This window comes from Notamacropus eugenii, chromosome 2 (assembly GCF_028372415.1).
Source record: "Notamacropus eugenii isolate mMacEug1 chromosome 2, mMacEug1.pri_v2, whole genome shotgun sequence".
NCBI classification, from domain to species: Eukaryota; Metazoa; Chordata; class Mammalia; order Diprotodontia; family Macropodidae; genus Notamacropus; species Notamacropus eugenii.
In genome coordinates, this window is record NC_092873.1 from 68724154 (window position 1) to 68736107 (window position 11954).

The 11954-nt window shown below is 49.2% G+C and overlaps 1 protein-coding gene across 2 annotated transcripts in view; it reads right to left on the reverse strand.

The window, feature by feature from the left end:
- COL6A2 (collagen type VI alpha 2 chain) overlaps positions 1-7084 on the reverse strand; it is a 49192-nt gene extending 42108 nt beyond the window's left edge. For both annotated transcript variants that reach the window (XM_072640792.1, XM_072640793.1), the window contains exon 1: positions 6809-7084. The gene's annotated coding sequence lies outside the window, so the exon portion shown is untranslated. The remainder of the gene's footprint in view (positions 1-6808) is intronic.
- Positions 7085-11954: the final 4870 nt, after the last annotated feature.

Below are 11954 nucleotides of genomic sequence, written 5' to 3' on the forward strand. Positions count from 1 at the left end.
TGATCTCTCTGGCCTTCCTCCTTCTCTCTGCTCCTCACACTGTCTCCAGTTTCCGGGCCTTGGCCTCAGCCATCCCCCATGTCGGGAGGGCACTCCCTCCTTGCCTTGGCTTCACAGAACCCTCTCTTCCTTTAAGGCACAGCTGCAGGAAGCCCTTCCCTGTCTCTCCCCACCTCAATTCCCCCAGTGACCTTGGATTTATGGAGTTTGGGTGTATTTACTCAGTTTATACTTATGCTGTATACATTTTCATATATTCTTGTGATCTCTCCCTCATGAGAAGGGATCATTGCATTCTTTGTACTTGTACCCTGGTGCCCAGCACAGTGCCTGCTATGTAATAGGTATTTAATCAATACTTTTTGACTGACCAATCCTGGATCCTCTTTGATTCATGATGCTCAATCCTTCTACCTGGCCTCAAGTAGCTCACAGTCTCATAAGAGAGTGAAGCATCAGAGCACACTACTCCCCAGCCCCCGAGTCATCGTAATGTGCTTTGTAGGTTTGGTCCAGAGAAGGGGGTTCTGTTTGAGGTAGTCTTAGAGACAGTGTAGCCTAGTGGACAGACCTGGCCTTGGGCCTAGGAAGCTCCCAGTTCAGACAGTGAATGTTCCAGGCAACCCCTAAGCCTATGGCTACAGAGTCAGTGCCAGCCTTCACTAGTAGAGGAACTTTGTTCATCTGGGAGTTTCTTAAACCAGGGAAACATCAGTCCCTGTCCTTAATCTTTTAAAGAATGGATGGGCCCTCAATAGGCCCTGCAAAGAGAAGGAGGGAAGATGTTCTAGGCACAAGGAGGATTCAGTGCATCCTGACAGAGAGGTGGGGCAAAGGCATCCAGTTTTTCTGGACAGCGTCTGACAACTGAGAAGGATAGGGTGGTTTCAGTGGTGGGGGGCCTTCAGTGCTAAGCAGAAGAAGTTGGATTGAACTCAGTGAGTGCTAGGGAGTCACTGTGGATTTTGGGTGAGAGGCTGTCCTTGGAGAGGTCAGAGCTGTGAGTAAGAAAGGTCATTCTGCACATACTTGGTAATGCTGTCAGAACGGAATGGAGTAAGCTAAATTAGGTAGAGTTTTTTTTTTATGGCCATCTATTTCAAACCAGTGGCTTGGCTTCAGATTATAATTCAGTCATAGCCATAACTAGTCAGAGTATCTCATATGTCTGAGATTTGGGTGGGGACTATGGGTTCCTTTATCAATATGTATATATGTATATCAATTAATATATTAATGTATCAGTATCACTATTCCATGGGAATTACAGGAGAAGGTGGAGTAATTATAGGAGAAGGTAAAGGAGGGGGTCAGAGGACATCATCCCCCAAAGTAAAAGAAAGAAAATGTCCTCCATTTTCTTGTTAGCTGAGAGAAAGAGAGAGTTGAGAGGAGAAAAAAATAAAAGTCATTCTGGAAGTAATATGAAAGGGGAAGTGGAGGGAGGCTGTAAGTCAACCAGGTAGGTGGAGATGAGTTGGGCAGCTAGGAGGGGCAGCAGAGACAGAGAGGAGAGGGGGGAATCTAGGAGATGTTTCAGAAATGAAATCCCAAGGAGCTGATTACTGACTGGCTAAGGAAGATGAGGGAGGGAGAAGGGGCAAAGATTACAGATGGAAGGGTGGGGGTGAAGGGTGGAGCTGCAGACAGATGAGAGGAGGGCAGGATTGGGGGTGGGGACAAAGATGGAGCAAGTTTTTGATGGGCCTTGGGTGACAGATGGAGCTCAGAAGAGATGGCTGGACTGAAGTCTTGGGAGTCACCAGCATAGAGTTGGTAAGTGAAGCCATAGGTGTGAAGGAGAAAGCCAAGAGAGAGAATTCCAGGGCACCTTGTGCTCCTTCCTCCCCACTCCTACAGCCACCAGCTAGCTCAGGTCCTCTCTGGTCAGGCCTGGCTCTCTGCATTGACCTCTCCCCTATCTCCCTTCCAGTCCATTCTGACTCCTGCCCAGGTTTTCTGTTATCTGACCACTCCGTCTCTGGGTGGGTTTGTTCATTGGCTGTCTGGTGATGGCTACTCCCCAGCTTTGTCCCAGGCTCCATTTTTATTTGACCCTTTCTAACTAACACACTCTAGACTTGGCTCCAGGGGACAGACCTAGTAGAAGACCAGAAGAAATACACCAGTTTCAGTTCTATACAAGGGTGTGGGAGGTACTGGGAAGAGCTCGGGACTGGAGGTCAGGACACCTGTGTCCCAGTTCCTTATCAGTCACTTAGCTCCTCACATCCTGAAATGCTTGTGTCTCCAACCATCTTTGGACTCACAGTGTCAGATGTTTGGTAATGGCTTTTCCATCTCTAATGTTCTAAGACTCTAAAAGTTTCCTAACTGGAGATCTGTCCAGAAAGGCAGCCTGCTTCCTGTCACTGGACATCTTAAGTAGTATCTGGATGATACAGCTGATAGGAAGAAATTATGGATATGGTAGGGGATTTGTTTTTTGTTTAGGTAGGGGCTGGACTACAAGAAAACCTAGAAACTCCAAACCCATCCAATTCAATCCAGTTCACATTCTTAAGCTATCTACTATGGGCCGGCCACCATGGAGATACGGACAAAATAAAGTCTCGTAAGGGAGCAGACTTTTCTTTCCTTAGGGTGCAGGGACAGACAGAGAGGTACAAAGTAAATGCAAAGTCTGGAGAGGGGAAGAAGGTGAGAACCAGCCTCTAGGGGGATCTGGGAGCGGACCCAACTCTACATCTACCCTTTCCTGCCAGGGAAAGCTCCAAGACCGCTTTCGGAGCAGACCCTGGAAGGCGGCGCAGAAGGGGGTCTACACCTGAAAGACCCCCTCCTCCTTCCTCCTACCCACTTAATACAAACTTGTTGATTGGCTGATTGATGGGCAGCCAGGCTAGAAGGACTGCCCTTCCCTGTGGCAAAGTCCGGATTGGTTTCTCCTTGGGGATCTTTCCTCACAGTTTTCCGTTAGTTACTGTCCAGGTGAGATATTCACACCCCGCCCCAACCCGCGAGAGGACGCTTTGTGCCTTTCTCCTCCTCCACCCCCACATCCCTCGGGCTGAAGAGCTAGGGATGTCCCCGCCTGGACCCAGCCTGGACCCCGCCCGACGCACGAACTCTGGGCCGCTGTCAGGATCGCTCCCAAGTTGGGAGGCGACTCATGGGAAGAGAATGAGCTTCCCGTGAGTGTGTGCACACGTATGCACGCACGTGCTCGAGTGTGCTTTATTAACCACCTCTCATCTAAGATGTGAAAGACTTTCCGAGTCTGCCATCCTGAGTTCCGGCCAGGATCCCCTCTGCCTCTCCAACTTAAACGTCTGAGGATTCTCCTGCCTCAGTCCCCTTCTACCGCTCTTAGCCAAGGTCTTGTGCCCTCTCTTTTTTCCAAAGTGGGGGCGTTCAGCCCATCCCATGTTGGAGGGTGACCTGGCCCTCCCCTAGCCCCCGTCGCTCATGCGCATGAGAGCCCTTGGGCTGGAATCCCATCTCAACCCGGGAACAGGGAACCCCTCCCCCTCCCTTGGGCCGTAGCGCTTTCAGCAAAGCCCATGGGCACTTTTCAAAGTGAGTCTGGCCTGGAGATTGAGCATATTTGCATTTCAGTCAAGTCAGCAAAGTTGCTGTAATTCTAGGAGAGGGACCCGCGAGATTCCATCCGTGTGGATGCAGATGGAATACTGGGCTTCCCCAGGGCCACCAAGCAGGTACCAGGTTCTTCAGAAGGCCCATCAAGAGCGCCTGAGGGTCAAACAGATCAGACACTGAACTGCTCATTACACACACACACACACACACACACACACACACACACAAACTCACACACACAACAGACACACACCCCCTCACAATATATACACACTCTACCAGACCATCTCACACACACTCACATACCCTCACAATATACACACCCTCACACATATACGCATACCCTCACAATACTCTCACACTCTTACACACTCACATACATTCACCCATTCTCACAACACTGTCACACACTTGCACAATACGCACACTCACACATTCATACATATATTCACTCACAATCTCTCACAAACATACACACTCTCACAACGCACAACTCTCACATATTTATATACGCTCTCATACATCCACTCACATACATACACACGAGCATGCACACCTACTCTCATAATGCTTTCACACACATACATACACTCACACACACTTTCACATATATACACACTCTTATACTTTCATACATATTTACATACATTCACACTCACGTTCACACAATACACTCACATACTATCAAATACTTACAGACTCACATACATTCACACTCCATATTCACACAGACACACACACACATTCACACAATAGACTTACATACTGTCAAACAACACTTTCACACTTACATACACTATCACATAATACTCTCATTCCTATCCTTACTCACTCTCTCTCTGTCTCACACATACACTTGCATAGGAGCATCCACACTCAGTAGTTCCCAGGACTAGAGGCAGAGCTAGCAAGAACCTCTGAGCTGGTCTGTCCCACCTTTTCATTTTACAAATGAGGGAACAGACCCAGAGAAGAGAGAGTCTTATAAGGTCTCCCAGCCTTGACTTTTGACCTCAGATCCAGCACTCTCCTCTGTAACCCACTGCCTTTAAATAAAGGCTTAGGGGCCATCCCTAAGTGACTTCCTCTGGGTCATACAGTTAGGAGAGTACATCAGAGACTACATTTGTACTGAGGTCTAGCCCTCTGTCCACTGACTAAGCTCACACTTGCATGTGCATGTTCTTCTGTCCAGGCAAAGAAAGAACACAACTGAGTGTTGGCTTTGGAGTCTGAGAACCTGAATTCAAATCCCACCTAAGCCACTCACTAGTTGTGTTACCTTCTGAGGTCACTTCCTCTGTCTCTAGGCTTCAGCTTCCTTCTTTGTAGAATGGCCAGGTTGGATGAGGTGGCCTTCCAGATCCAGCACAGTAGATGCTTAGTGAATGTTGGCTGAGTGTGGGATTGCTCAGCACACCCAGCTTGGCCCCTGGCTTTGCTCATCCCCCCTGATCCTTTTTGCTGCCTAAGATGAGCCCCCTCCTCATCCTGGAGCCTCAGAGCTCCAAGCAGGCTCCCAGGTGTCTCCCTGAGTACAAATATCCTGAGAACAGGAGAAAAGGGTGCAAAGCCAGGGAGAAGAAGGAGGCGGCTCACTTCCCAGTCCTTCCAGGGTCCCTTGGGCGCTCCTGCCTGAAAGATGAAATCTACCTGGGGATTCACACAGTCCTGAAAGCAGGGTGTCCTGGGCAGTCTCAGTACCAGTGGGAAGACAATAAAATATGTGGACCTAGGTTCAAATCCTGGCTCAGCTCAGTCAGCTACTGTCTGTACACTTTGGGCCCTAAAGCACCTTTTCTTTGGGCCTCATATTTCTCTTCTGGTCTGGAGTCCCCAAAGTCTGTTCTACCTTGATATCTAGGATCCTGACTCCCTTATGCAGAGGCACCATTGACCAGATAGACAAGTCTTTGTGGACACCAATGTCTGCTCCCAACAATTCAAGGCAGAAAAGTTCCTCCCCTTTCCCCCTCTTCTCCTCCCCTCCCCCCAGCTGACTGACCCCTACTACCAGAAGGAAGCCATGGTCTCTGACCATCATAATCATATTTCTATTATGCTTTAGCATTTGCAAAAACACTTTCTCTGTGTCATTTGAAATTCACAACAATCATTTGAGGCAGGCAGGACAGGCATTCCTGAACCCATTTTACAAATGAGGAAACTGAGGCTAAGTAACTTGTTCAACTAGTGTCAGAGGCACTCCTCAAACTCAGGTCTGCCCGATTCTGAATGAGGCAGCGTTATCCTCGCTAGGAGTCCCCAAGCTCAAGTTTTGTCAGAAAAGCATCAACTCCAGGGAAAAGGCCACTGACTGGATTTTATGTCAGTTATTATCCGACTGATGAGTTCTCCAGTCAGCAAGGAATCACTCAGCACTTAGCCCTGTGCCCAGCCTCCAAACCCCAAAGGTTCAGAGCTTGTCGCCACCACCGGCCACAGCAGGGAGAGGGTCCCCACCCAGGACACCATCACCCAGAGGGCCTCTTGCAGAGCTCTAAGAGTGTTAAGCTGCGGGGTAGAGTCCAGCGGAGGAGAGGACAGGGCGTAATGAAGAGCTAATTGCCTGGAGGGGACCCAAAGAAGGCTTCGATCTCAGTTTCCTCTTCTCTAAAATGAGGCGACTGGATTGGATGCCCTCTGAGGCATCCGGGATGCCATGGGCAGAGAGACGGCGGGAGGGGGTCCCTCATTGTTCCCGCCGCTGAGACTGGGGGCTGGGGAGGGAGTCGGGCTGGGAGTGGAAGCACCTCGGGCTCTGCCCTACTCTAGGAAGCCTAGCTCGCCCCCGCAGGCAGCAAAAAAGACTGGAATTCCCGCGGCTTTCGTCTGCGGGCGGATCAAGGAGCTGTTCTCAGCCCAGCCTCGGAAGGTCTGCCTTCCCTCCCTTCTCCCCGTTCTCTTCCCTTCCCTTCCCCGAAAGTTTTCTCTCCACAGCCCCGGCTAGTCACTTTCCGGACTCTGGAGGGCCCGACAGCATGAAACTGATCCAAGGTGTGTGTGTGGGGGAGAGGGGAGATGCTGAAATAGATCCAGGGAGCCGGGCTGGCAGGAGAGCTGGAGGCTGACCGAGCGTCCTGGAGCAGCCCAGGGCATGTGTTAGATCCGCAAACGTCCTTCAAGTCAGCCCTCCCTCTCTCTTCTGCCCCCTCCACTCCATCACCTTCTTTTACAAAAGAAAGTGACTCCTCCTCTGGGACTCAACTCCCAGAAAGTGTGTTTCTGTAGAGTCGGGGCAGCTTACCTGAGAAGTGGGTCATCCAAGGGCGCTGGGGCTGGAGACACTCTGGCAGGCAGGGGAGAAGAAACTTTCTGGAGCGTCGGGACTCAGTACGGCCCGAGCATCTTCTCCAGAAAAAAGTTGGGATCCGTTTCCTCCGAGCTGTTCTCGCAATCCTAATGGACTTTTTTTTTTTAAGAAGAGAGAAAATCTGTTGGGAGTGGCCGAAACTTCTGCCTTGCCCAGCTGTCTGGCCCTCAAGTAAGTCCCTGCCTACTTTATAATTCTCCTCCTCTCCTTCCCCCTGGGTGTCACCACTTTGGGGTCTGAGGCGGCCTTGGCCCACAAGGGCCGCTGGGTGTCACTGTAGATCCACCGATCCTCCTGGGCGGCCCTAAGGCAGGGGGCCAGGCTGCCCCCCCCTCCCCCCCCCCCGCCTGCTGCGGAGCAGGGGGAGGGGTACATTGCTTTCTCCAGAAGGGAGGCCAGGGAAGGGTGGGGTTCAGCTGGAAAATCTCCGTTAGATCTTCTAAAGAAATTTTTAAAAAGCAGAGGAAAGAGACTTTTTTTTCCCCTTCAAAGGGGCCCCTTCTCACATACTGAAATGCCTTTGTCCTGGACCCTGCCTCAACTATTAACTCTGTGTTTCCCGTTTCTTTCCCTTTTTCCTTTGGTTGTTTTCATTCCTCCTCCGGAGCCTGGTTGGGCTGGCCATCCACAGACTGAGATCCTTGCAGATTCCTGGGCTGCCACCACTCTTGGCCTGCCTCCTTTCTCCTGTGCCAGTGACCCAATGTTAAAGATTTCATGCAGAATTTTTCCTGCCTGTCTCTGTCTGTCTGTCTCTCTGTCTGCCTGCCTGTCTCTGTCCTCTCCTCTGCCTCTGCCTCCCTGCAGAGGCAGTTTTGGACTTCGTTTAAGAGGGCAGCAAGGCCCTGTAAGAAATCTTGGCTGGTCAGAACTCAGGCTGGCACAGAAGGTGTTGTGGGAAGTGATCCTGATGGCTGGTAGAAAGATAGGAGGAACCTATCTCCCCCATCACCTCCCCCACCCCATCTTTATAACAACGTGGATAGTAGCTTCCACTCTGGTGGCCCCTTATGTTTTACAAGACCTGGGGTTCATGGCAACTTGGTGAAGTATGTGGTGGCCTTAATGTTCCCAAAGAGAAATCTGGGGCTCTGAGGTGCCCAGTGACTCTCTTAGTCATGACAACTCTTGCTCCTGTCCCAGGAGTAGATTCATGAACCCTGTTCACTGGATGGCTGTCTGATGCCCAATACAAGACTGACATAGAGCTTCTTTTCAAAAACCTCTTCTCGCCCTGTCCCCCTGCCCAAGTTCCCTCTGGCTGATGCCCAGGGAGCCTGCCTCTGTCTCCTGCAATAGTGAAGCTTAGTCTTGCAACTGTTCCCCAATCCTATAGCTTTGCTTCCTAGGGAGATAAGTAGTTTGCTAAGTTGGTCGGCTTTTCAGAATATCCCCAAAACTCAAGTATGACTAGAAAGGGTATGACAGTTCAGTGCCTTTCCCAGAGCCAGGACTCGAGGTAGGTAAAGCGAACCTTTGTTTAGAGTACAGAAGTAGTGGGGGCACAATGAAAAGTAGGACTTTTCATAAATGTCTCCTCTAAAATTCTCCTCCAGTGTCTCCTCCCACTTTGGGAGTGACCTTGGGTTCTTGATGCCTCTGTGTGAAGTCTTGCAGGTCCTCCTGAGCAAGGAAGACTTCGAATTTGGGCCTCATGGTTCCTGATGACCCCACTGAGCCCTGTTTGGAGAGGTTCTTTACCCAAGCATTGACCACTCACAAAGGCTCAAAGGGGTGTTGATCTGCACCAGGGAAATCAAGGAGCCACACAGCTAGTTGTGCATATTTTGGTAATTCAGAGGTGTTTTGTGCATATGTGTGTGTGTGTGTGTGTGTGTGTGTGTGTGTGTGTGTATGAGAGAGAGAGAGAGAGAAAGAGAGAGAGAGAGAGAGAGAGAGAGAGAGAGAGAGAGAGAGAGAGAGAGAGAGAGAGAGAGAGAGAGAAACATGCATGGCTCAGTGGAAGGAAGACCGGCTCTAGCATCACAGGAATAGAGGAAGGGTAGGGAAGTGGAGAGTGCGCCAGTCCAGGCTGCAAGAAGACTTGGTTTTCAATCCTTTGTGACAAGTCACTTAACCATCACTGGGCCCCAGGTGTCTCCACTGTAAAACGAGTTTTGTTTTTTTGTAAATAGTATTTTATTTTTCCAATTAATGTAAAGATAGTTTTCAACATTCATTTTAAATAAAATTTTGAGTTCCAAATTCTTTCTCCTTCCCTCTTCCTCTCCCTCCCCAAGATGTCAAGCAGTCTGATAGAGGTTATATATGTACAATCATGTAAACATGTTTTCACATTAGTCATGTTGTGAAAGAAGAAACAGACCAAAAGAGAGATCATGAAAGTTTTTTGAACTTGTCAGGACTGTCCCAAACTTGGGCCCCAGTGGCCTAGCTTTGGAGAACCCAGGATCATCTTCGTACTACACATGACATGTTGGAGAAGGGCTTCATTGGGGGTGAATTTGACAAATGTACATATTTTTAATATTAGGAAACTCCTCTTTGGAGAATATCTTGTGATGCCCAACTGTATGCATTTTGCATGGCCTCTTCTTGACAGTCATAGGGTGTGTTTTATACAAATGCCATTCTCAGGTTCTGATCTCTCCTCATCCCAAAGCTGTGACTGTCCAGGGTGATTCTCTGCTCAAGGTGTCCAAATGATCCTCATCTCCTCAGCAGCCACCATGGTGTCCCTTGGATTATGATCTAGAGGCTAGAAACAAAGCCCCAAAGAACATGGCTAGCCCCCTCTGGATGAAAACAACAGCAGGGATGATGTAGGCTTCAAAGCTCAAGATTAGTTTCACCTGGATGCATAGACAACAGGGCATTGCTGAACTTCCATGCCAGCCAGCTCTTGGCTAGACTGTCCCTCTGTCCTCCACCTGGACTGAAAGCCTTGCAAAGTGGTATAGTGCCATTGGTGGGGCCATTGATTCCCCAGTGGTGAATGGGCCTTCCAGCTTTGGTTGGGTTGGGGTTCAGGGTGGGGAGGTGTTACCTCAGCAGCACCAGATCAGAGGCTTTGGGAGCAGCCACTGAATCCAACCCATAGCCTGAGGGACCCCCTTCACCTCCCCAGCCAGCCTGATCCTCTTGGGACAGCCAACACTCTTGATTCTTCCTTCCTGAAAGCCTGATAATTGCTCTGATATCATGGTCTTCTTCAAAAATGAAGGACAAACACAACCTGTGAGTAGACTAAGCTGCCTGAGTGGGGACCTAGCTAGTGGAGTAACCCAGCTCATCCTTTCCCTTCTGTCCCCTTCTCCCCTTCCTTTGGGGTATACTGGTCCTTCCTTCCTTCCTTCCTTCCTTCCTTCCTTCCTTCCTTCCTTCCTTCCTTCCTTCCTTCCTTCCTTCCTTCCTTCCTTCCTTCCTTCCTTCCTTCGTCATTCCCTAAACCTTAAACCCAGTGCACTCTGAAGGCCATAGGTTTGACAACAATAGGTCCCTACCCATGCTCCACTTAATGGCTGACTTAGCGTGATTATCGATAGTAACAGTTTCTCATTCCCTCCTGGTGTAATTTAGTTATTTTTTTCTTTTGCTCATTAAAAGGGCCATTCCCTGACTACTTCTTAAAGAGGCCTATTCACTCAGTGGCAGTTATCTCCCTCTCAGTGAGTACCTGAAAAGGCCAAGGTCTCCCATTGCATCCTGGCCCACGTTCAGTCATCCTGGTGAATATCTGGTCACTGCATCCAGATGGCTCTGGAGCAGAAGTGAGGCTGGTGACCTTGCACAACCCTCTCTTACTCAAAACAAAGTCAAGTACAAGTCATGTCATAATTTCTCTGATGTCATGGTCTTCTTTGAAAACGAAGGACAAACACACAACAACAACCTGAAAGCCTAAATTGACTCCTCTGCAGCTTCTTCTGGCTCCCGGGTCTTCTCATTACTGGGCCAAGCAGAACAGGGTAAATCCAAGCTCTTGGTATTTCTTGGAAGATCCTTGCCCCTTTCAGGGGGTGTGGATGCTCTGCTGACACAGGTCCTCACTTTAGGAGCAGGCCTTCCCAAGCTGCTCTGATAAAGAGAATGTACCCTCAGGTGTCCAACTTTCTTTCTGCTGATTCACACTCTGGACATCATCAGGCTGGACCTCCAAAGGGGAAAGATGGATGGCCCACTCATGGACCCAGTACTCAGAGGTTTCCAGCCTGGAGAAGACAACTGGAGTTTGGGCTTTGCAGGAGCTTCTAAGTTCCCACTTCCATGGGTTACCTGCATGCAGGCAGTTGCAGAAAAGAATGACAGAGTGAAAGAGATTTCCAGGCCAAGGTAGCCTGGAAGGCTGACAGGAAAGGTCTATCACATGGGGTATGGAACGGAGTGTAGCCTGCAGAGCCCGGCCCAGTCTAACCAGATGACTTTGTTAGTGGAATTTTAGGTTGCAGGAAGTGTTTGAAAATAGATTTTGAGGGAAAATGGTCACTTTCCTTTCCAGAAAGACCATAAGCAAAAATGTACGGTTGTTGACCTTGATGCCGTGTTCATCCTCATTGAAAGTATTTGACAACATAGCTGAAAACATCATGCTAAAAAGCATAGGAGCAAGCACAGAAACCTGTTTCCCTCCATTGGTAACTGGGAAGGCATGAGAGCATTGTTCACCATTCAGAACCCAGGCAAACATGCCATCATGAAATTGACGTACAATATTGATGAACTTCTCTGGGCATTTTGACGTAATTTTCCATAAACCCTCATGACTAACAGTGTCAAAGACTTTGGTCAGATCTACAAACATCGTGTACAGACCTCTGTTCTGCTCCTGGCACTTCTCCTGGAGTCGTTGGGCAGCAAACACCATATTGACTGTTCCTCGGCCCCTTCTGAAGCCACACTAGTTCTCAAGTATATGACCATCTTCCAGGTGAAGGATCAGCCTATTAAGGAGGACTCTAGCAAGAATTTTGCCAGAAATGACTAAAAGAGAGACCCCCCCACTGTGATTGTCTCAGGACAATCTATTTCCTTTACCTTTATAGAGATGGACAATGAAGGTATCCTTGAACTCCTGGGGGATAACTTCCTCTTGCCATGTATCCTGGAAAATTTCAGTTAG